Genomic DNA, 24,368 nt, shown 5'->3' with positions numbered 1-24,368 from the left:
CTCATGTCTTTACACTTATTCAGAGTCAACTGTTGTGTTTCTTATCTGTTCCAGTGTCCTAGCGGGTATATCCGCTGCTGCACACTGGCTCCAGTGGTACCAGCTGTCTCCTTTGCCCTGTAGTCAGACCACGTGTGATGTCCTCTCAACCACCTTGTAGGGCCCTATCCACCTTGGCTCTGACCACTTCCTCTTGATCACCTTCAGCAGAACCCAGTCTGTGGTGGGCGGTGTCTGTCCCTCTAGGTTCCCCTCTGCTGCTGCAACCTGTTTTGAGAAAGCTGACACTAAAGCTGTTAGTTGGTCATATTAAGGTTTGTACTTCAGCGGATCTCTTTCCTTTTTTGTGGTTGGGATTCCAGCTCCTGGTCCCGGGAACTGCTGCCCTGTTGTCAACTCATATGGAGTGAAACCTGTGATGGAGTTTACTGAGCTCCTAATTGACATTAGAGCTAGGGGTAGGGCATCCACCCAACTCATTTTTGTTTGAGCACACACTTTTCCTATTTTTCCTTTAATGGACTGATTCATTCTCTCCACCTTTCCCTGTGATTGGGGGTGATACACTGTTCCAAACGCATGTTTCAGTCCTAGGGCCACTTCTACTGCCTGCAGGTCTTTGTTCTTAAAATGTGTGCCATTATCTGACCTGATTCTTTTTGGAAACCCATGCGTTGGTATGTATTGGTTGATGAGGAATTTGATTACTGTTTTGGCATCTTCCTTTTTAGCAGGTACTGCTTCTGGCCAGCCGGTGTATGCATCCATGGCGACCAAGAGGTACCTATACCCATTTACCCTTTCCAACATGTCAGTGTAATCAATTAGGATTTCTTGACCTGCATTTTTGGCAAAGGAAATTTTCCCTCGTGTGGCTTTACTGTAGCCCTGATATTGTATTCTGCACATATTTTACATTCCCTGATATGGTTCACAATCATTGCGGGCAAAAATGGATGCCACCAATGGGTCAGATGTCTCTGCATCTGTGCCTTTCCACAATGTGTTAGCCCGTGTGCCTCCTGTAACACGGAAGCCGTCCACCCTGGGGGTAACACAGGTCGGCCGTCCGGCGACCTCCACACTCCTTCGGATTCCGTTGCCCCTCTCTCTTTCCAAACTGTGAACTCTTGAGGAGAGGCTTTCTGTTGTTCCTTTATTAACATATTTACATCGCAGGCAGGTAGTAAATCATACACCGTTTTTCCCACCTGCATCATCATGTATTGGGCTGTGTAACCTGCTGCCCTTTTAGCTGCAGAGTCTGCCTCCTGATTTCCTTTGCTATCATTGTTTCAGTTTTGTCGTGACCTCTGCACTTTATCACTGCTACCTCTGTTGGTTTCATTAGGGCTTCTACAAGTCTCTTGATGTCTTTCTCATGTTTGATTGGGGTTTTTGCTGCTGTCAAAAATCCTGCTCTGATCCACTGACTGAGCTCTACCTGTATTGCTCCTACCACGTATGCCGAGTCTGTGTAGATATTTACTTTTTTCCCTTCTGCCCATTCTAATGCGGCTATCATTCCCTGTAATTCAGCTAGCTGCGCTGATTCTTTTCCTATTACTCCCCCTGTCACTATCTCCTCAAACCCTTCATCTGTTTGTCTTACCACTGCATATGCTGCCTTCAGTCCCTCCGTGGGATGTTTGTAGCAACAGCCATCTGTGAACAACACTTCTTCTGGGTCAGCTAAGGGTTTTGCCCGTAAATCTGCTCTGACCTTAACATCTTTCTGTACTCTTTCTTCACACACATGTGGCTCACCTTCCCCCATGTTAACTGCCATGTTGAGTCCATCGTGTGTGAACGTTATGTGTGGTGCATTGAGGATTTTCCCAACCTTGTCTGTCTTAATGATGTCATGGTGAATGCTGCTGAGTTCACATAGGCCACTATGCTGTGTGTTGTCAGGACTGTTAGAGCATGTCCCATGACTATGTGTGCTACTTGTTGCAGAATTTTTGCTACCCCTGCTGCATGTCTTGTGCATGGTGGATGTCTATTTTCTGTTGGATCGAGTGTCACACTTGCATACATCATCACCTGCCTACCTCCCCCTTTTTTCTGAAAAAGAACACCATTTACTGTATGTGATTTTTCTGAAACATCCAGATAGAATGGCTCTTTGTAGTCAGGCACTGCTAAATCAGCAGCGTTTGTGAGAGCCTGTTTGAGGGAAATGAAGTTATTCTCTGCTTCAGTGGTCCATTGTAAGCATGCGGGCAAATTTCTCATCCCCTGCTCATTGACCATGGCCCTTAAGGGGTGCGTGAGTTCCCCATATGATGCTATGTACTGTCTGCTATAACCCGTCAACCCCAGGAATGAGAGCATGTCTTTCACTGTGACTGGTTTAGGATGGTGTAGAATTGAGGATCTATGGGCTGGGGACACACCTGTTCCTCTACTAGAGATAATTCTCCCCAGGAACAAGACCATCTGTCTGCAGCACTGGAGCTTGGTTTTTGAAACTTTGAACCCAATATGATACAGCTGAGTTAATAGGGATTTGGTGGCTGCTAGGCAGGAGACATGATCTGGAGCTGCCAGAAGGATGTCATCCACATACTGAATAAACACCACCCCATTTGGGAGGGTGAGATCAGTGAGCTGCTGTTTCAGAACCTGATTGAACACCCCAGGAGACAAGATGAAACCCTGGGGAACCCTCGTATACCTTAGCTGTTGGCCTTTATAGGTAAACGAGAAGATGTCTCTCACATGGTCAGCTAGTGGTAGGCAGAAAAATGCATTGGCCAGATCAATACAGGAAAACCATTTGTGTTCTGGGGACAGTGCAGACATAGCAGTATATGGATTTGGTACTGGGACTGTAGGAGTTGACACAATACTATTGACCCGTCTAAGGTCATGAGCCATTCTATATTTCCCTGTATTTTGCTTCTCCACTGGTAAAATAGGTGTGTTCCAGCCAGATTCTGAGGGCTCCAACACCCCCACTGCCAACAGTCCCTCAATAGTATCTGTGATCCCTGCTTCTGCCTCAGGTTTGTGGGAGTACTGTTTCTGCCAGATCGGAGTGTGATCTGTCAATTCAAAAGAGATTGAATCAACATTCTTGCAGTGGCCTACATAAGTTGGGCCTGCTGACCATAACGCCTCAGGGAGAGTGTCTATCATGCTTGCGGCATCAGAGTGATCAGCCTTCTCTCTGCCATGAAATCTCTCTATTTGTCTATGTTCTAACAGCACTTTGTCAGCCGTCTTGTGCATGATCCTGTAAGCCTTTTCGGATGGGGAGTACTGTAATTCAGGGAGTTGGGTCCAAACCCAGTCTGTCAGTGCCATCAGACGCTTGCACATCGGCCCAAGATCTCTAGCCTGGTGTTTAACATGCACTGCTAAGGTGATATGGGGCACCGCCTCTTCAGACATCTCATACCACTCAATTTGTTCTGGTGTCAATTCAACAGCAGCTGCCACACCTTCATTCCCCACTAAAATACAACTAGACAATACTTCCCACTGTGTCCCTTCAATGTCATTGTAAAAAGTTTGCTGATAAATTTCATCCCCGTCCCTATCATAGTACAGAGTAACATGGAGGGGGTCGGTTGGAGGGGAGTAGGGATGTAACATTTGGACCCACGGCCGCCACTGATAATACAGAGTCTGTACGCCTTTGCTTTGCTTGCTTCCCGGTTCTAGGAGTCCCCAGTATATATCTGCCCAGAGTCCTTCAGCCGCGGGTGAAACATCAGCTGACAACAACATTTGAGAGCTGGACTGGATCATTGACAGAGAACAGTTCACAGAATACCCATTGGGAAAAGTCACTACCAGTCCCTCTGGCCCACACATGACTGATGCCCCGCACCTCACCAACATATCCCGTCCCATCAAATTGACTGGGCACGCTGGTGATGAAATGTATCGATGTAAAAAAGTCTGTCCTGCCACCGTGGTAGTCAGAGGTGTCGTCAACGGCAGATTGTCCGGTTTACCCGAGAACCCTACTAGCTGGACGCTGGAGGATGAAAGGTTGGACCGAGACATGGCGCACGTGATAGTGGAAAACCTTGCACCTGTGTCAACTAGGAAATGCAGATCCATGTCCATTATCCTTATTTGCAGGTAGGGTTCTGCCAGCCCCACCTGCCCTTGAGTTCCCGGGCCCCTTCAATACTCATCCCCCTGACCACCCTGCATGGTCTGGGGACATTGTCCCTGTGGTGGAGCTGCTGCTGCATGAGGGGCTTGATGAAGTGGAACCATAACTGGAGACTGACCTTGGACCGGGGGCTGCACATAACCATCCCTGTTGTTGACTGGACCTTGACCTCCCCTGGGTCCCCACAGCATGGGACACTCCCTGCTCCAGTGTCCAAGCTGGCCACATCCAAAGCATGTAAGTGGCATACCTCTGGGTCCTCTGCGACCCCTCCCTCTACCTCTCATACCTCCTGTTACTCTGACAGGCCTGCCCCCATAAGGGGAACTAGACACCCATTCAGGCACTGGGTACAAATTTGGGTTGTAGTTTTGTGGTGGCGGCTGTTGAACCATCTGATTGGCTACCTTTTGGTTTGTCTTTTTAGCATCATTTACCTTTTTCCTTTCCTCATCCAATTGGAGCTTTAGGAGCTGCACCTGGACTGACTCTGTGCTCTGTCTATCCTCATCCTGTGTAGCCTTGTGTCTTTTCATATGATGAATCAGATGTTTTTCCCATTGCTCAGTAGAGCAGCCTGGGATGTCTGGATTGCCCTCCATGGCATCTTGTACTGTTTTGGGCATTCCAGCCATAACAACTTTTCTAAACAGTGTGGTCTGTAACTGTCCTGAACCTGGATGGCTTCCTGCGGTGTCTGTCCATATGCCTTTGCATCTGCCTAAAAATGCTGACATGTCTTCTCCGTCTTTCATGGAAAAGGTCAGTGAATGCATTGCTTCGGGAGGAATGGGGAATTTATCCCTCATTGCCCTTCCCACAGCTGTGGCTTCACTGGTGAATGGTTCTGAATCTGGTATATGACTAGTGCCTGCCGCAGCCTCAATCTGCTGTATTTCCCACATAGCTAATTGTTTTCCCAATAATGCTGTCCAATCTCCCATAGCTAATTTATATCCCAATGTGTGTTGGCAAAATTTCTCCATACAGGGCCCTCCTCCCTCAGTGGGAGGGGGCATTTTATCCAGGATGCAATTCATGTCTGTGAATGAGAATGGTTGATACACATTCCCCGTTTGGGGTCCTTTATATATCAGTGGCAGTTGATGATATCTAGCGGGTGGTCATATCTGTTCTCTGTCCCTAAGCCGGTGTCTATGCCTGTGGTCAGCATGGGGTGCTATATGAGTCTGGTTGTGCCTGGTTAGTGCCCCTGTAATTGTGACCTGGTATGTGTCTTCGTCTTCCTCATTACTCTTCACACCCCCTGCCTCTGTACCTGCCTCCAATCTCTCCTCGGGACCTTATGCCCTAATTACTTCCTCTCTTATCTCTCTGAGCTGTCTCTCCTGGAACCCATCCATTGTTTCAACCCCCTGACTGTATCCTCCCCTGTCCTGCTTCTCCCCCGTTTGGGGTGGAGGATGTTTCTGACAATGTCGTGGGTGAGCTTCTTGCCTGATTTATCTCTTCCTGTCCGCTCATCTGCTCATGTATTTTCCTATTCACTTCTCTGGCTTCCTGCACCCTGCGCTCTGCCTCCCTCACCAGGTCCTCCACCTCTAATATTCTCCTTGTTACTACTTCCTCTAATGTCTCCCTAATCTCTCTGTACTCCTCCTTTCCTATTGCTGTCATTTTCATTACTCCTTCTTCCACACGCACGAGTGGCATTTGTGGTGTGGGATAAGGAGGGGGTTGTATTCCGGGTATTTTGGGATATATTGGCGCCGATGCTTCTGTTTTTTCATTTCCTTTATCTTTTTCTTTGGTTATTTCTGAGTGTTTTTGATTCATTTCTGCTGCCATGCAAGCTAAGGTCATGTTGTGTAAGTGGGCTCTTCTCTGCTCATTTTCCTCTCTGTCTTTCTTCCATTTTCTTTTGACTACCATGGAAACTTTTTCCGCCTTCCAGGGTTCATCTGCTTTCTTTTTAGCTTGTTTTTCTGCCTTCCCTAGGTATAATTTCAATCTCTTCCTTTCCTCCTCTTTGGGGACCTTACCCTATGTTTGTAAGTCTTTCCATATACTGTCATACACCCCAATCTTGGTGTCTCGCTTGTTCTTAAGGAGCCCTGCAAAAATTTGACTCTTGGTTCTTTCCCATTGTTGCTTAACGATCAACATAACATTGGGAGGGCAACCTCCGTATTCTTCACACTCCCTGTCAGATTCCCCTTCCATTGTGTTTTATCTGTCCCCACTCAGTAGCCAGCTGGTTTGTATGACACTTGCGTTCCGAGCAACCAACCCAATCAGAGAAGAGTTCAGTAGCCAGTCAGTTTGTATGGCACATACGTCCCGAGCAACTGACCCAATCAGTGAGTTTTATCGGGCAGTTTACGTTGACACCAGTTAGGTTTCCACTGCTGATTCTTTCTCACGGAGACATTCCCTCCTTCCTCTCTGAGACACTACTGAGTTTCTACCACCCTTATGCACAGTTTTATCAGACAACACACTTTTTAATCATACAAAATATCAAACATCCACACTTGCCGTTAAAACACAGCACATATTATAAACCAGAGAGTGCTGCTTTTATGGGAACCTCCTTTTTTTTGCGTTTTTTTTTCTTCCCAAGGGTCTCTAAACCTACTCACTCAGGGCCTCTAACCCCTTATACGGACAATGCGCTGCTTTTATGAGGACTCTAACCTCATAGGTCTTTAAACCCGTCCGTATTTCCCACGTGCATGCGCTGCTTTTATGGGATTTCTTAACCCATGGGTCTTTAAACCCGCACGTCTTCTTTTCAGTACTGTTGTTGCTTTCAAGTGCCTCTAACCCCCGGGACTTTAAACCCGTGCACAATTTATTTCAATGCTTTATTCATCTACTTTAACTAGGACACTTGCCGTATAATGACAACACACAATTTGGTATAGCCAATAACAGAACTTCGATAAAACAGGCGTCTGTTAACCTTAGTTTTTTTCAGCGGCCGCTTGTTGTTGCCATCACACTGCAGTTATCCGTTGTCTTTTACTTCTGTGGTCAATCCGTCACTTCTCCGTCTTTATCGTCGGGGTCACCAAATTGTTTGACTGCAGCTCACTCTACCAACTCATCTTCATCTATGTGAGAGCGTAGTCCTGCGTGTTTGTTGATAAAGCAATAGGAGAAGATGTTCGGTCTCAAAACCATCCGTTTTATTGAGCAGTAAATGGATAAAGCATACAGAGCTCTGGGTCTAGATCTTCCTATCCCTGACAAACAACAGATTGTGTCAGTTCACGAAGTCTGACTCTCTCTCCTTTCCCTGACCCAGTCTTTATACAATACAAAGTGTTGACTGAACATGAATGTGTGGTCTTCTTTGTGATTGGTCCGTTCATCTGACTCCATTTCCACCTCACTGATATGTGGACTCCAGGTAATCTTCTTCTACATCTGCTGTGACCTCCTTGTTGCAGCTGCCGTCGTAAAATCCTGTTCCTATTTCTGAAACCACAAATCAAAGCACATCTTGTCTCTACTCCCCCTTGGCCACAACACCCTTATTGTTCCCTTTCCTATTCAGAGCCGCTAACCTTATCTAAGGTCAGCGACCCTCACTCATTTACCTTCCATGGAGATAGACACACTCTCCTTCTTGGGACATCGTATCCTTTTATTGCCCCCCACTTCTTTTCCTATAATTTACTCTGCATTCCTCTGTCTGCTAACATACTCAATACTTTTCCACTGCCACTATAGCCCCTTATGTCCTTGTAACAAGCCCTGTTCCTCATGCATATGATTTCCCAATGATTAATATATCCTTATATCCCTTATTCCAATTAATACGTTGTAATCATCATTATCAAACATCACACCATTACATTTATCTACAGTTACCTTGTGTTCTTTATTGTCACAATCAAACATCTAACCACGAATGAACATGTTTGTGTTGATTCCTTTGGGAAAACAGGTGCAAACTTTCCATTGGTATATTAGATACTAGCTAACGTTAGCGACTGTGTAACGTTAATTTAAATAGCCAGTTATGACACGAAACACATACTTTGGTCGACAGTAATACTGACAACAAACTTACATAACGTTAGTTAGCTAAATATCAATTAAGTTAAGGTTACAGGATAAAATAACGTCATTCGCTAACTTCAGAGTTAAAGTTAACTGTGCTAGCTAACGTTAGTCAGTCAGTTGACGTAACGTTATAACGTTACATTAACTATATATTAATAACTTTATTCCTCACCGTTGCTAATGCGGACAACAAAATAATAAATTAACGTGAACTTACCAAAAATGTCCAAAAGTACGGTAGCGAATTCAGGGGACAACGCAACCACAGGAACTGCCGGGGCCGGGAAGCGAACCCGTATCGCCCGCACCGCAGGAGACATCGCTAACCGTTCGACTATAGGGTCAGACCCGCGGCTCAGCGGCTAGCGTATCTACTTATCCATGCACGTTACAGTACGTTGGTCTTGTCGCTGTGTTCACTGTAGCTACTTCACTTGACTGATCGGAACAGCGCCCCCAAAATCTCCTTAGTGGTCAAAACTGAAACTGATCAGTAAGGTTAAGGTTTACCATAGAGAATGAATGAGAAAATTTAAGAGAGTTAAGCTTAACCATAGCAGGCTCGAATCCCCGTGTTACCTCCTGCTTGGTCGGGCGTCCCCGATCGCAGGTTCGAATCCCCGTGTTACCTCCTGCTTGGTCGGGCGTCCCCACAGACACAATTGGCTGTGTCATTGGGTGGGAAGCCAGATGTGGGTATGTGTCCTGGTCGCTGCACTAGTGCCTCCTCTGGTCGGTCGAGGCGCCTGTTCGGGGCGGGGGGGGGACTGGGGGGAATCGCGTGATTCTCCAACGCACTACTACGTCCCTGACAAAACTCCTCAGTGTCAGGTGAAAAGAAGCGACTGGCGACTCATCATGTATCGGAAGAGGCATGTGGTAGTCTGCAGCCCTCCCTGGCTCAGCAGAGGGGGTGGAGCAACGATCGGGAAGGCTCGGAAGAGTGGGGTAATTGGCCGGGTACAATTGACCTTTCTCAAAATCCCGCCCCCCTTAGTTACTGTTGCTATGCCCGTCAAGCATTTCAGAACTATCCAGGAAGTAGCCGGAAAACACCAAAACATGAAGGAAGAAATCAGCGCATTGTGTAGGTAAAAGTAACAGTAATACTACGTTAGCCGTATTAGCCATCAATAATAGCTAGTAGCAAGCTTAGCTTGGAGCAGACAGGTATTTTTGTTGATTTTGGATGGATTAAGCTGGCCATGGGGTCTGCTATACTGCGAAATCTATTGCCGACATTGCGCTTCTTGCGTTCTGGGTTTTGGGAAGGGAAAGAAAATTACACCCCCCCAAACTTTTCAGATATCTAGTATCTGATTTGCAGATCCCATAGACACACCGTTTCAGCATTTTGTTGTGTTTTTGAAAGCTTGACGGACCGTTGCTAAGGTAGGATTGGACAAGCACCGTTCTGGGGCGGTATTTTGCGAAAGGTAAATTGGGGAGAAAATGGGTGGGGGATTACATTTTATTGCAAATGAAATCAAGCATATTTGACAATTTCGCTCTTACTCACCTTTAAATACATAATGTCAGCTATAAAACGGCACTAAGGGTACATATGCTTCCATTGTGGTTTTTGAAATGTAGCTGAACTGCATTTTTCAAGGTCACTTGCCAGACTGCAGCAGAGGCCCATATAAACTTTTAACAGAAATTTGTCATCTCATTCTTTTTTTTTTTTGTCAAAATTGTTACAGTGTATATTTGCTGTAGTGTCCACTCGGCAGAGTTGTGGACTCGAGTCACATGACTTGGACTCGAGTGCGACTCGAGTCACAAATTTGATGACTTGCGACTTGACTTGCCAAAATGAAAATTACTTGAGACTTGACTTGAGACTTGACATCTATGACTTGGACTTGGACTTGAGCTGGATGAGATTGAGAGAGAATTGTTTGAGTGTTTTCTCAATGTTTATGCGGGATGCACCACTCTCGTATTTTATTTATTTTATTTTGTAATCGTTCTTCATTTCCAGCGCGCACACAATTACCTATGCACAGGCATCGCGTAGGGCCAATCAAACGTTTAGATGGGCGGGAAAACAAAAATACTCAAATCTAATTGGAGGTACCATCATGCTACTCAAAAACTAACGTCAGCTCTACTCAACATGAGCGCGGAGAGTTTGCAGTCGTGGCAAGTGCAGCTGCTGCTGGAACGATTCCAAAAATATTGATTTACGGCTATAAGACCTTCGAAGTTGTTGGGAAGAAAATGACTGCTGTTTGTAAAACATGTGCAGCGAAATTATCAGATGGGATTTCAACAACGTCAAACTTTGTGCGTCATCTGAAAAGCCACAAAGAGAAGTAAGTTTGTTTGCTAGCCTACAGGTACAGTAGCGTGTGAGTGGTCAGACACACACAGACACAATCTGCCCGTTAGGAATACGCCAGCCAGGCTATATCGCCCAAACATCGTCCCAATCTCGTCTCAAAAATACAATTGAACGTACTGTTCTGTTTCAGAACACCTAACAGCGAATATTCAATTATGTTGGCCCAGTAGGCAAACGATGTCTGGGCGATGTAGCAGTCACCGGAATGAATTAGCATACCCCCTGTTGCCCCCTGATAATTAGCCTATCAAACACTGTTTCAGTGCTTGGTTTCACGTATCATACTATAATATAGTATGATATAGTTTTAAATATGCGTAATATAATGCGGTTCTCGAGAAAATCAGCCCATTCCGAGCGGGCACTGAGCTAGTGGTATTCAATCGTGATTATGTTTACACTGTTTTTAATTGAGCATTTAGACTTGATGCTCCGAATTATGTGCTACCGACGACTCCTGCCGAGGGACTACAGATGCAAATTAGCTTATAGCTAATTCTGGTGCAATATAGTTATTGTGTATTGTCCCTGTCAAATAAACAAATAAATAAAAAATATTAAAGTATCTCCATGATTCAAATTAATCTAGTTATATACGGTCTTTGGAAAGATTTTTCTCCATTGAATTATAAACATTTATAAATACATTTACTTGTTTCATGAAACCAAAATTAATACCTGTAATTTCCTATATTACAGCACTTTTTGTATGGCACAATGACAATTGAAATAATGCTCAGAGCATGACACACAGTGCACTGCACCCAATATGAAACATAGCCTACTAAGCATAGGCTAAGATTAGAGCCATGGGGTAGTAGGTTATTTCACAAAGCTGGCTAACTAGGTAAGCCTCACTTCTGCGCAGAGTGAACCCCGGAACAGCTCTTTTTACTTCAATCCATGTTCCAGATCTGAAAGGTTTCCAGGGTTTACTTTGCGCAGATGTCAGGCATACTCAGTTAGCCTGCTTTGTGAAATACTCCCTTGTGTCTAGTCCAGTGGTTCTAAAACCTCCATGGCTGTGACCAAAAACGCACCCCTATATATTTTAATGTACACTTATTAAGTACACATCGTCACGTACATCGGTACTTAATAAGTGTACATAAGTAGGGTGCGCCTTTCGTCACACACAGCCCATGTATTTATTGAATTACACCAACAGCACCCCTGATTCCACTAATCTAGGGAGTCAAATAATTAAAGGTAGGGAAGGCTGTTAGATGACTAGACTAATACTTTATGTCTATCTCTGCGCAGATGAAGTGGATTATTAAACCGTTATAAAGAATCGTACTGAGTACCGAACTTCTGCTGGAGGGAAAAAATGCAGCCTTCGTTTATTCGGTCGTTTTGGGAGAAAAATAAAAATGAACAGCGTCTCAGTGACGTAATCAATCCGCGCATGCAAGCGCAACACCGCCCACTTGTGGACAAACAAAGTCGTAAACAAAATAATAGTACACAGTAACACATAGTCATACAAATACACTGGTGTCATATCTCAACACTCCCACTTATGAATCATGAGCTTACTGTATACCTTTTCATATTCATAGAACAAAATAAAAAAAAAACTTGGTATAACCCATACCACTCACATTTCACACACCAAACATTGCCTTAGCAAATGTCTTCAGTTTTACCTTGGATTCGGGCTTCGTCATTACATCCGCAACCATTTCGTCTGTAGGGCAATACACCAATGACATCCTTTCCTTTGACTCCTTGGAGTACACACAATGGTCTGATTGGTTTTGTGTAAAACCATCACCTGTCAAACACTCGTGTAACAGTAAGTTCCAATTGCAGCCAGACTGCTTGAGGCCGTAGATTGACTTCTCTAGTTTACACACTAGTTTTTCTCCCTTCTCAATATAACCCTCAGGTTGTTCCATGTATATGTCATAGTCTATGGGGGCATGAAGATAGGCCGTCTTTACATCCATCTGGTGTAAAATCAAGTCATATTGAGCCGCCTTCTGTAGAGGCACTCGAACACTTGTTAGGTTGGCTGTTGGCGAAAATGTCTCCCCATAATCCACCCCAGCTCTCTGGCTATATCCCTTTGCTACAAATCTAGCCTTGTACTTGTCGTGTCCGTCTATATCTGTCTTTATCGCATACACCCACCTTCCTCCCACTGTTTTCTTGCCCTCTGGCAATTTCGTAAGGGTGAATGTTTTGTTGTCTCTTAGAGACTCCATTTCCTCGTCCATTGCCCTGGACCACTTTTCTGATTCTTGCGATTCCATTGCCTCTTTAAAGGTCAGAGGGACACCGCACACTGCCCTGTAGGCATAATCTATAGTAGTGAGTGAGCTGTCATCACTGTCGCCCTGACTATAGTTAATCAGGTATCTCGGAGGGTTGCGTTCCCTTTGAGGGTACCTCCCACTGGCTGAGGCTTGTGACGTCACCCTTGGGTGCTCCTTGTCATCATCCTCGGGTGCTGACTGTGTACCGTCAGTCTGTACATTTTTCTGTACTCTAGGCTGAGTTGCAGCTGTCTCAACAGACTTTCTCTCTCTTACCCAGTCTTCTGGGTGCAGACCTGGTGTCTGAGTCTCATTTTCACTAGTTGCCTTGTAAACAAACTTAACTAGTCTGTGTTTCTGTACTTTCTCTTGGTCAGGGTAGTAGACTAGGTAGGCCGGGCTGTTCTTGTCGTGTCCTACAAAACGCCCCCTCTCACATCTAGAATCTAACTTTCCCTTGTCCTGCTGGTAAGCATAGCATTCTGTCCCGAACTTTTGCATTCTAGCCATGTTGCACTTTTTTTCCTGTCATTGCCGTGTATGGCGTAGTGCCTGTGTGCTTGTTGAAGCATCTGTTTCTGATTTGGGCTGCCTCCTGTACAGCATAATGCCAGAGGCTCTTTGGTAGACCACTATCTATTAGCATACACCTTGCCATCTCGAATAGTGTGCGTCCTTCTCTCTCTGCAACGCCATTTTGATGGGGAGAGTATGGGCAGGACGTCTCATGTCTTATTTTGTTCCGTCTCAACAGGGTTTGAAACTCCTTGCCTGTAAACTCAGTTCCATTATCCGACCTTATGCATTTCACTGTCCCATAGGGAGCTACATCTGCCAGAAATTTCTCAGTCGCTTGCACTGTGTCACTCTTTGTTTTTAAGAAATAAACACACACAGCCCCTGTGCACACATCTGTAAATGATTGCATGTACCTGAAACCATTAATGGACTCGTTTGCCACAGGACCGGCTAAATCAGTGTTTACCAACTCCAGTGGTGTCTTGGCTTTGTCTGTAGATTTCCTGTTCCTGTTTTGGGTAAACTTCCCTTCTATGCATACTGCACACTCTTTGTCAGGTTTGCACACTTTACCCTTTATATGCATACCATCAGTGATATCCTGTAGCTTTATGATATCGCCATAGTTGCAGTGGCCCATTATCTCATGCCAAGTTTCTATATCATGGCTCACATGGCACTTTTCAACAACACATTCAGTTTGCAAATAGTAAATTTTCCCCTGTACAAAAATGTCAAACCTGGTACCATCCGGTAACATCAGGGCATCTCTGCCCTCTTTGAAGAACACACTGGCTCCGTGTGCTGTCGCAGACTTCACAGAGAAGAGCTCTTGGGGATACGATGGAATATATAGTGCGTTCCGCAGTGTCACTCTACACCGTCGCCCCTCACTGTCGAGCAGACATACCGTAGCATCTCCCCTGCCCTGCACCACACCAAAGGTGTGCTTACCGTCCGCCAGCTCCATGCAGTGTTTCTCTGGCTCGAACGAGCTGTCAAAGCTCTTGAACTTCTTCTTATCATTGACTATGTGGGAAGAAGTCCCACAGTCCACAATCAATCCTGGTTTGAACTGTTGCCATCGTCCTGGTCCTGCTGAGCTGGTCTCTCCAGCCTGCACTCTGAAGATGTAGTTCTCTTCTTCCGCAGCATTCCCCGGTCCCTGACCTCGACCTGCTCCGTGACCACCACCGCCGCCGCCACCTTGCTCGCGTGCACACCTGGCTCCATCAGCGCGGTCCTTCTTCTTGCACACTTTGTCCGTGTGACCCTTGACCCGGCAGAAGCTGCACCACACGCTGCGTGAACAGTCCGATTTCCGAAGGCCTTTGTCACCGCATCGCCAGCACACCGTTTGTTCATCATCTCCCTCACAGCGTTTGACTGGCTTTTTCTTAGGCGCTGCGTGGGCCTCCATCACCCTCTCGGACGTCTCGTCCGATGCTGTAGCATTAGCTACATCTTCAGCCGCCTCAAAGTTTCTCAATTTGGCCTTAAATTGTCCCAATGTCAACTCACTGTCGCCATGTGTCACCATTAGAGCGAATGGCTTATATCTCTCGGATAACCCCCCCATCACCGTGGCCATCATTAGTCCCTCACTCGGTGCTTCTCCCGCCCCTTTGAGAGCCGTAATGATTTGTTCAGCTCGGATCATGTATTTGGTTATCGTCTCATTATCAGCTTTCTTTAGACCAGTCAATGTTACATACAGAGTGACAATCCGGGGTCTGCCCTTACCAATGTAATGTTCCCGCAACACCCGTAGACTCTCTCTACCTTTGTTCGTCGTTTCTCTGAAGATCAGTCCCAAGCTTGTGTTGTCCAATAAAGGCGCCAATGCGCAGTAGGCGTCCGCGTTCCGCTCCTCGTCTAGGGCCTGCTCTTCCGCTGTCAAAGGTCCCACGGGCTCGGTAAGGATGGTGGTTTTCAGCCCCACACCATGCATGCAACAGAGCATTCGCTCTTCCCACAGTTCATACTCATCGGCCTGTCCGTTGAATGTGGGCCACCTGCTCTTCTTCCGCTCCATCTCCCTAGGTAGCGTTAGCTTAGCGTTCCGTTAGCTTCCCGATAGCCTCTCTCGATGCTAACTAGCTTCACACTTGCTAACTTACTACTCCGTGCTAACCTGCGCGCATCCCGCCATCCGAGGTTATCACACTTCGTGTACTTCTTTTATCAAACTACTAAATAATCCAACGTTATCTGGGCCCATAACCTGTTAGAAGACTAGACTAATACTTTATGTCTATCTCTGCGCAGATGAAGTGGATTATTAAACCGTTATAAAGAATCGTACTGACTACCGAACTTCTGCTGGAGGGAAAAAATGCAGCCTTCGTTTATTCGGTCGTTTTGGGAGAAAAAGAAAAACGAACAGCGTTGTAATGATCTGTGCCCTCTGGCTATGTTAACTTATAACATTAATAAAGCAAGGACGACTTCTCTCGTGCTGGGTGTTTATTCACCGACCGGATTCCGACTGACGTTGTTACGTACATCACGTGACTTTGTTGTGGCGCTACGGAAAGCCGTAAGGGACATTAGCAAATCAAATATTACTAGCAAATATTAAATCTCCCTTTTTCTGAAAAGTGCTCCTTTCTCTGCAGAGATACAGACCACGTTGAGCACGTTTATAAGCGAATACAATCTTAATAAGAAAGAATATGAAAGTGGAACTCTTATATAACTGGACTGCAACAAAGTAGTGTAAAAAATTTCCTTCACTGTCTAAATGTGACACCGTCATAACATTTCATCTTTTTTTTTCTTCATTTCATTACTGGTAACTGCAAGCAGCAGGTAGGTACACAAGGTAAGTGAACGCTGTAAATATTTCTTTTCAAAACATAGCAGGTATAGTACAGGTTGGTGTAAAATTCTCTCTTTTTTTAACATTCATAAGTCAAGGATTTGTCTTGGTTTGATCGTGCGACCTGACCTCGTGGTGTAACCAGGCTGTGTGTCTGGTTGTCGCTGATTGTTCGTGTCTGGAGGTTCAGCATGCTCTTGCTGATGGGCTTGTGTGTTGTTGTTAGCGCTGGTAACAGTCTGCTGTGAAGTGTGTGTGTGTGTAGTGTGAGTGTTCACTCTGCTTTGTCGCAGGTGTTGACGGTTGCGTTGGTAGATCTGACCTTCTTTGGTTTGGATGTGGTAGCTCCTGTCTGTGTTCGCTGGTCTTTCCACAGTTGCAGGTCTCCAGGATCCATCCTCGTGCCGGAAGCGGATTGGTGTGCCTGCGGGCAGGTGGGGCAGAGGTTTGGCTGTTCGGTTGTAGTATGCCTGCTGGCGCTGTTGACATACCTCTCTCCTTTTGTGAACATCCTCCTGACTGGCGATCTGTGGCTGCAGGTGTTTTGCTGTTGATGGGAGAATGGACCGCAGCCTCCGACTCATCAGTAGCTGTGCCGGTGATTTCAGGTTGTCCACCGGTGTGTTGCGATACTCCAGTAAGCTCATGTAGGGGTCTTTGTTCTCGGCTTTGGCTTTGTCCAGGATGCGTTTGGCCGTCTGGACAGTCTTTTCGGAGAGGCCGTTGCTCTGTGGGTAGTGGGGGCTTGTGGTGGTGTCCTCCAGCGTGGGGAGGGGGTAGTGAGGTCGTTGTATCACTTTGTTAAGAGCTCTGGGGTCTAAACACACTCTAAGTTAGCCTGTCTTTGGCTTCTCAACAATGACGAGTGCGTTCACCCATTCTGTGGGTTCTGTTACCTTACAGATTATGCCGCCTTTCTCCATGCTGTCAAGCTCGTCCCTCAGTTTGCTGCGTAGGGCGATGGGGATTCTGCGTGGCGGGCAGACGACCGGCGTTGCATCTGGTGTGACGCGGAAGGTGCACTCGCCTGGGAACTCTCCTATTCCCTGGAAAACATCTGCATACTCATCCATTATGCTCTGTGATGTGACATTGTTTTCCTCGCTCACAGCCATCACTATTTTTACCAAGTTTAGGTCACGGCATGTTTTCATTGCCATGACTGGTGGGGCGTTTGTGTCAATGACGTAAAAGTCCAGCATCATTGCATTGTCTCTGTACTTAAATTTGAGTTTGCATGTGCCTTTCACGCTCAGCGCGCCTCCTCCATATTCAGTGAGTCTGTGTATTGCTGGTTTCAGTGTCACATTTTTGAACAGCGCCTGGAACAGGTTGGTGGGAATAGTATTGACCTGTGCCCCAGTGTCTAGTTTAAACTTTACCCTCTGTGGAGGTGTGCCAATTCCAACCTCTACGTAAGCCTGCTCGTTGCTTTTTCCGTTGTTCTCTATTGAGATGCAGTCTATGTACAGCTGTCTGTTCTCCCACAGCGGTGCTCTCCACTGTAATGTTGTCGAAGTACAGTTCTTCCTGCTCTCTGTCAGTGGTGTACTCTTCTGGGTTCTCTCCGACGGCATGTACTGTGCCGCGGTAGTACTTTGTCTGTCCCTGGGAGCTAGACTTGCATACTTTAGCAAAATGATTGAGCTTCTTGCATTTAATGCATTGTTTACCCTTAGCTGGGCAAGTGGCTTTAGCGCCGTGTAGCCCTCCACAATAGCTACACGCCCTAGCGGCGGTGCTAACGTTACCTTCCCTTTGTCTGAAGTTAGCGTTAGCTGCTTTGGGTGCGTTCGGTTTGTAAGTCTTTCTGCCTATTGCGTGCACCGTTTCATGTGTGCTGCCCTGGCCCATAGACTTTAGCTGTTGCTTTGTTAGATCGTGTGAGCGGGCTACATCTATGGCTTTTTCTAGCGTTAGCTCAGCTCCCTGGCTAAGTAGCTTTTCTCTCACTCTGGGTGAGTTGGTGGCAAACACGATGCGGTCCCTGACCATCTCGTCGGCATTTGGGTAGCCACAGTCTTTGACTAGGAGCTTTAGCTCAGTTACAAATCGTTCGAAGGATTCACTCTCTCCCTGCATCTTTTCATGAAATTTATATCTGGCATAAATCGGGTTTGCTTTGGGGGTGATGTACTCAGTGTACTTATCGTAGTACGTTTCTAGCTTCTTGGCTTGTTCTCCGCTGAGTGTCCAAGTGTTGTGCACATCGCGCCCTTTTTCCCCTATCCAGAGCAGGAGGTAGCTGCATTTCTCCTCTTCGTTCTTCCCGCGCAGGGGGCCCTTGAACATTAGCTCCGTTGTTTGTCGAAATCGTCTCCATGCTTCAGGTAAGTTCGCCGATTCCCAGTCCATCCGTGGAGCTGGAACGCCGTACGAATCCATATTGGGTATTTAAACTCCGCTACTCTGACACCATGTAATGATCTGTGCCCTCTGGCTATGTTAACTTATAACATTAATAAAGCAAGGACGACTTCTCTCGTGCTGGGTGTTTATTCACCGACCGGATTCCGACTGACGTTGTTACGTACATCACGTGACTTTGTTGTGGCGCTACGGAAAGCCGTAAGGGACATTAGCAAAACAAATATTACTAGCAAATATTACAAGCGTCTCAGTGACGTAATCAATCCGCGCATGCAAGCGCAACACCGCCCACTTGTGGACAAACAAAGTCGTAAACAAAATAATAGTACACAGTAACACATAGTCATACAAATACACTGGTGTCATATCTCAGCAAAGGCGATTTTTTTCAGAAGCACTTTTTGTTATATTTTTTGCAATTCTCTACATCCCGACAGCAATCAATAGATAAAATGCGCTGACACTAAATTAAAAAAATAAAAAGAGTAATCTGTGGAAGTCGCAGGGCCGTTATAAACCCATCCAATCATTTTAAGGTGTCCGGTTAAAATGATTGGATGGCCTACCTGCCTGTCAACCTATCTACCTCCAGCAGTAGGCTAGTCAGGCAGTGCGTGTTTGCGTGTTTTGGAGGAGTGGCTTTGGAGGGAGGCGATAAAGTCCTAGCCAACTTGATATTTTGCAAGTGCAATGAATTGTAGGTCGAACTAGACAAGCAGAGAGAGTGTTTGTTTATTGTGTATTGGAATGATCAATATGTTTTGTATTGTTATTAAGAGTTGTGTGCTCATTTGTGATTTAGAGTGTGCCTTTTATTATTTCTTAAATGGAAAACAAAATCCAAATTTGAACACAATAAAATAACAATTATTTCTAACATTATCTGTGGTTTATTTATGTACTATTGTAATGAAACAATTTAATATTACCTGAATTAAAAAAATGTGTTAAATTGGTATAAAACACCCTACATTTGAGACTTGATGACTTGACACCTGAAATTAGGGACTTGTGACTCGACTTGACCTGAGCTCGGTGACTTGGGACTTGACTTGAGACTTGCCCTTCATGACTTGGAACTTGACTTGAGACTCGAAGGTTAAGACTTGAGACTTACTTATGACTTGCATAACAGTGACTTGGTCACAACTCTGCCACTCGGTGCATGTTGAACAATGTGAAGAGTCATTAGTCTCTGCATCAGTGAATCTCTTTGTGTGCACTTCATATTAACGTTGCAATCAAAATAGCTCATTAATGCTTTGTTGGTAGGAAAAGGGCTCTTGTCCTATGGTTGTTTTTCAAAAATTTCTAAACAAAGAGATAAAGCTGTACTGAATATTCTGTAACAAGTTCAGTTCAAAATTTGACAGTCTCTATGGGGTTTATGAATGTTATAAAATTCAAAAAGGAGTACGATAGATTAAAAAAAAAGACGAAATGGTCTTGGTATTACAAAACAGGAACTCCTCCGTATGCAGTCTCCAAAATAAAAGTAAAGAGGTGAGAAGATCTTTGCTTCTCACCAGAAGTGATGGGATTTTCTTCTTTTAAGTGCCCTATGCAATTACAGTGAACCCAACAACGTCCTTGGACAATGTTATTACCACTCATCATTATGTGCAAAAGACTTCATAATTTAACAAACTGTTAATTTTCTGCTGCTGAGTCACAACATTTTGAAAATAGATGATTTTGGTTGCTAAACAAAAAGGATGAATTTGAGGTGGCATATTTATCTACAGAGTTGACAATTCTGCCTCAAAGCAAGAGAGTTTGGTCATGATGTGTGATTTAATTTTTTCCTTTTATCATTTAAGGGTGTAATGCATGAGTGGGGTTATTAACCCATTCCCCTGTTCGATTGAAAGGACACTGGCCACCGATACTGCGAATTTTTTCGCAAATATCGGTTCTTGTCCGCAGCAGCCAACGTATCGACATAGTTAGCCATTTAAACCATGTTCAAACTTGCCGGCTTCTATCCCCCTCTAGCTCCCCCCGCTCTAACGTTCGAACGCGGAAGTGCAGTGGTCTATTGTACCAATCCCTCTGTGTTTGTATGGGTTTCTGTCAAGTACCACTCTTTCCTCCCACGATCCAAAAACATGCATGTTAGCTGAACTGGCGACTTGAAAATCGTCTATAGGTACGAATGGTGTGAGGATATGAGCCCCCACGATGGACTGGTGATCTGTCCAGGGCGTCTCCCAGACTTTTACCCAATAACCAGACCCCAGAGACATTGAATTGGATAAGGCAGGTTTAACAAACACATAAATTGATATTTATTGTGTACAGTATCTCCCCAGGAACTGGGGGATCATCTTAGACCTGAATGTTTTGAATCACATGAATTTTGATATATTTGCAGAATCTGCAGAATCATCACTTGACAAGGTATAAGACCTATCACACCACGGTGCTTTCTGTACAAGCTTAGGTCTCGCCAAGTATAAAATACCTACATGTTAATTTACATGTTTTATTAACAAATAATGTGAATTCCCAAGCAACCCAATAAAAGAACACCAGCAGATCTACAGCACCTTGCCCGGAAAAGGGAAACCGGGGCCCCCTCCTGGAGCCAGACATCAGAAAGGAGCCCTCTGACAAGCGTCTGGTGGCCGAGCCTTGGCCCATGGGGCCTGGTCGGGCCCAGCCCGAAAAAACAACATGGAGCCACCACCCCGTGGATCCATCACATACGGGGATGAACATTGGGATCACAGACTGGTCCTCGGGACGTGGAATGTCACCTCTCTGACAGGGAAGGAGCCTAAGCTGGTGTGGGAGGTGGAGCGGTACCAACTAGATATAGTTGGGCTCACCTCCACATATACATAGCATGGGCTCTGGTACTAAATTCCTGGAGAAGGGCTGGACTCTTTACTTTTCCGGAGTTAGCCAAGGTGACAGGCGCCGGGCGGGTGTGGGGATACTCACAAGCCCCCGGTTGAGCGCCACCATGTTGGAGTTCTCCCCCGGGGAATGAGAGGGTCATCTCTATACGACTGTGAGTTGCTGGGGGGGAAGACTCTGACTGTTGTTTGTACTTATGCACCGAATCGCAGTTTGGAGTATCCGGCCTTCTTGGAGTCTCTGGGTGGCGCTGGATAGGGTTCCGCCTGGGGACTTTATAGTCCTGCTGGGGGACTTCAGCGCTCACGCGGGCAACGATGGAGAAACCCAGAGGGGCGTGATTGGGAGGAACGGCCTCCCTGATCAGAACCTGAGCAGTGACTTGTTATTGGACTTCTGTGCAAGTCATGGATTGGCCATAACAAACACCATGTTCGAACATAAGGCAGTTCATAAGTGTACTTGGTACCAGAACACCTTAGGCTGAAGAATCGATGAGACTTTATGGTTGTATCATCAGATCTGCAGCTGTACATTTTTGGACACTAGGGTGAAGAGAGGAGCAGAGCTGTCAACTGATCATCACCTGGTGGTGAGTTGGATCAGTTGGCGGGGAAGGTTACCGGACAGACCTGGCAAACCCAAATGTGTAGTGACGGTGAACTGGGAATGTCTGGCGGAGGCCCCTGTCTGTGAGGTCTTCAAATCCCACCTCTGGAAGAAGTTCTTGTGTATCCCGAGGGAGGCTGGGGACATGGAGTCTGAGTGGGCCATGTTCAAAGCCTCTATTGCAGATGTGGGAGGCAGGAGCTGTGGCCATAAGGTCATCAGTGCCTGTCGAGGTGGCAACCTAAGAAGCCGCTGATGGACACTGGTGGTGAGGGAAGCTGTCAGGCTAAAGAAGGAGGCCTTTCGGGTTTGGTTGGCCCAGGGGTCTCCTGAAGCAGCAGACAGGTACCGGGAGGTCATAAGGGTTGCGGCTCCGGTGGTCACGGAAGCAAAAACTCGGGTGTGTGAGTTTTGGTGTGGCTATGGAAGAGGACTTTCGGTTGGCCTCAAGGAACCTCTGGCAAACCATTCGACGACTCAGGAAGGGGACTTCTGGCTCACTTGGCTGACTTCTGCCTCAGTGTAGCTCTTCCATTCCACATGAGCTACTGTCTCTTGCAGGATCGAATGGAAGTTTGGACATGTATTCTGTAACATTTCCCTATTTATGCTAGCACTGAGCCGCAGTGGAAGTATCTTCTTTTTAATGGCTGTTGTCATGGACAGGTATATGCACGTGGGGCATCCACACCATCCAATAAACAATTTGAGTCTCTCTAAAGCCGTGTGTGGTGCTGGTGTTTTGTGGTTGGTCACAGTACCAATGATGGCTCTTCTCGCTAAACTATGACAGAACACAAACTACTGCGAAAGCTTCATGATCAACACTGAGCTGTATCGCAATGTGAACTGGCATAAATTCACGTTCGTCTTCTTCTATCTGTCTGGTATCTATAATTTTTTTACTGCACAATCCACATAATTGGCCAGCTGAGAAAGAGACAGTTGGCCCAACAGGCCGAGATCAATAAGGCTCTGTGCTTCATCACGGTGGTGGCGGTCCATCTCATTGTCTGTTTCCTCCCAAGTAACACGGTACAGCTACTGACCTAGGTCAAGACCTAAAAGTTGGCCTCCGTGGTTCCTTTTTTTTTAGTTTTCCCCCTTTTTCTCCCCAATTGTATCCGGCCAATTACCCCACTTTCCAGAGCTGTCCTGATCTCTGCTCCACCCACTCTGCTGATCCGGGGAGGGCTGCAGACTACCACATGCCTCCTCCGGTACATGTTGAGTCACCAGCTGCTTCTTTTCACTTGACAGTGAGGGAGAACATAGCACGTGGGAGGATCACGCTATTCCCCCCCCCCCGAACAGGCGCCCTGACTGACCAGAGGAAGCGCTAGTGCAGCGACCAGGACACATACCCACATCCGGTTTCCCACCCGCAGACACGGCCAATTGTGTTTGTAGGGACGCCCGACCAATCCGGAGGTAACACAGGAATTCGAACCGGTGATCCCCGTGTTGGTAGGCAATGGAATAGACCACCATGCCACACCTCTGTGGTTCCTGAGTCTCGGGTTTGTGATGCCCCGGAGGACCTGAATAGTGTTTTACATCACCATTAACCTGACCTATCTTAACAGCATGCTGGATCCTGTGGTGTACTACTTTTTCAGTCCTGTCTTCAAGAATGTCTGCAGGAAAGCTCTTCAGACGGAACAAATACAGGGTACCTGTGACACAGCTGAGAAGAAAACTTAAGAACTGGACTCTCCGTCCATCAGCCAACTGTGACAGTCAAGGCTGGGTCAACAAGAATGTCACACACTGAGATGAGAGCTACAATTGGAAGCGCCCACATTTCATAGCCAAGATATTATTCATTTTTATCAGCTTACTGTTTTTGGTTGTTGCAGTTGTTCCTGATACTGCCGCCCTCCCACTCCCCTTCTATCTTCCCTACTGTGCTCTGTCTATGGACACCTTGCATAAAACCTACACTACCCTGTAAATAACTTTTTCTGTAAATAACTTCTTAAAATTCTCATTTAACTTTTTGTAAATACAGCTCCTGCCACCCAATCCCGAGCATCAGGGCTGCCACATGGTCTCATGTTCAACTCTGAACCGGTGGTGATTGCACCTTACTTTTATTTTATTGTGTGTGTGTGTGCGCGTACGTGCGTGTATGTATATATATATACGTATATATATATACTTTTTTAACTGCTTTACATATTTACTGTTAATCTTTCCCTCTTGCACCGGCATACCAAGACAAATTCCTTGTACGCTTTAGTATGTGGCAATAAATACAAATTGATTTTGATTAAATGTTAAAAACCAGACTAGCAACAGACATTCACTGTTTTTATACTATTGCCCCAGATACATTACATTTTGATGTTCCTTGCATTTACAAAATGTTTACTGTCTTCGGAGTACATTGATATACTTTTGCTTAAA

General features: G+C 45.8%; 1 pseudogene; it reads left to right on the top strand.

Moving 5' to 3' along the window:
• The first annotated feature begins 21,164 nt into the window (after positions 1-21,164).
• Positions 21,165-23,696, top strand: LOC130112066 (hydroxycarboxylic acid receptor 2-like; annotated as a pseudogene).
• The last annotated feature ends 672 nt before the right edge of the window (positions 23,697-24,368 follow it).

This window comes from Lampris incognitus, chromosome 1 (assembly GCF_029633865.1).
Source record: "Lampris incognitus isolate fLamInc1 chromosome 1, fLamInc1.hap2, whole genome shotgun sequence".
In the NCBI taxonomy this organism is placed as follows: domain Eukaryota; kingdom Metazoa; phylum Chordata; class Actinopteri; order Lampriformes; family Lampridae; genus Lampris; species Lampris incognitus.
This window is presented reverse-complemented; position numbering and strand designations above follow the sequence as displayed.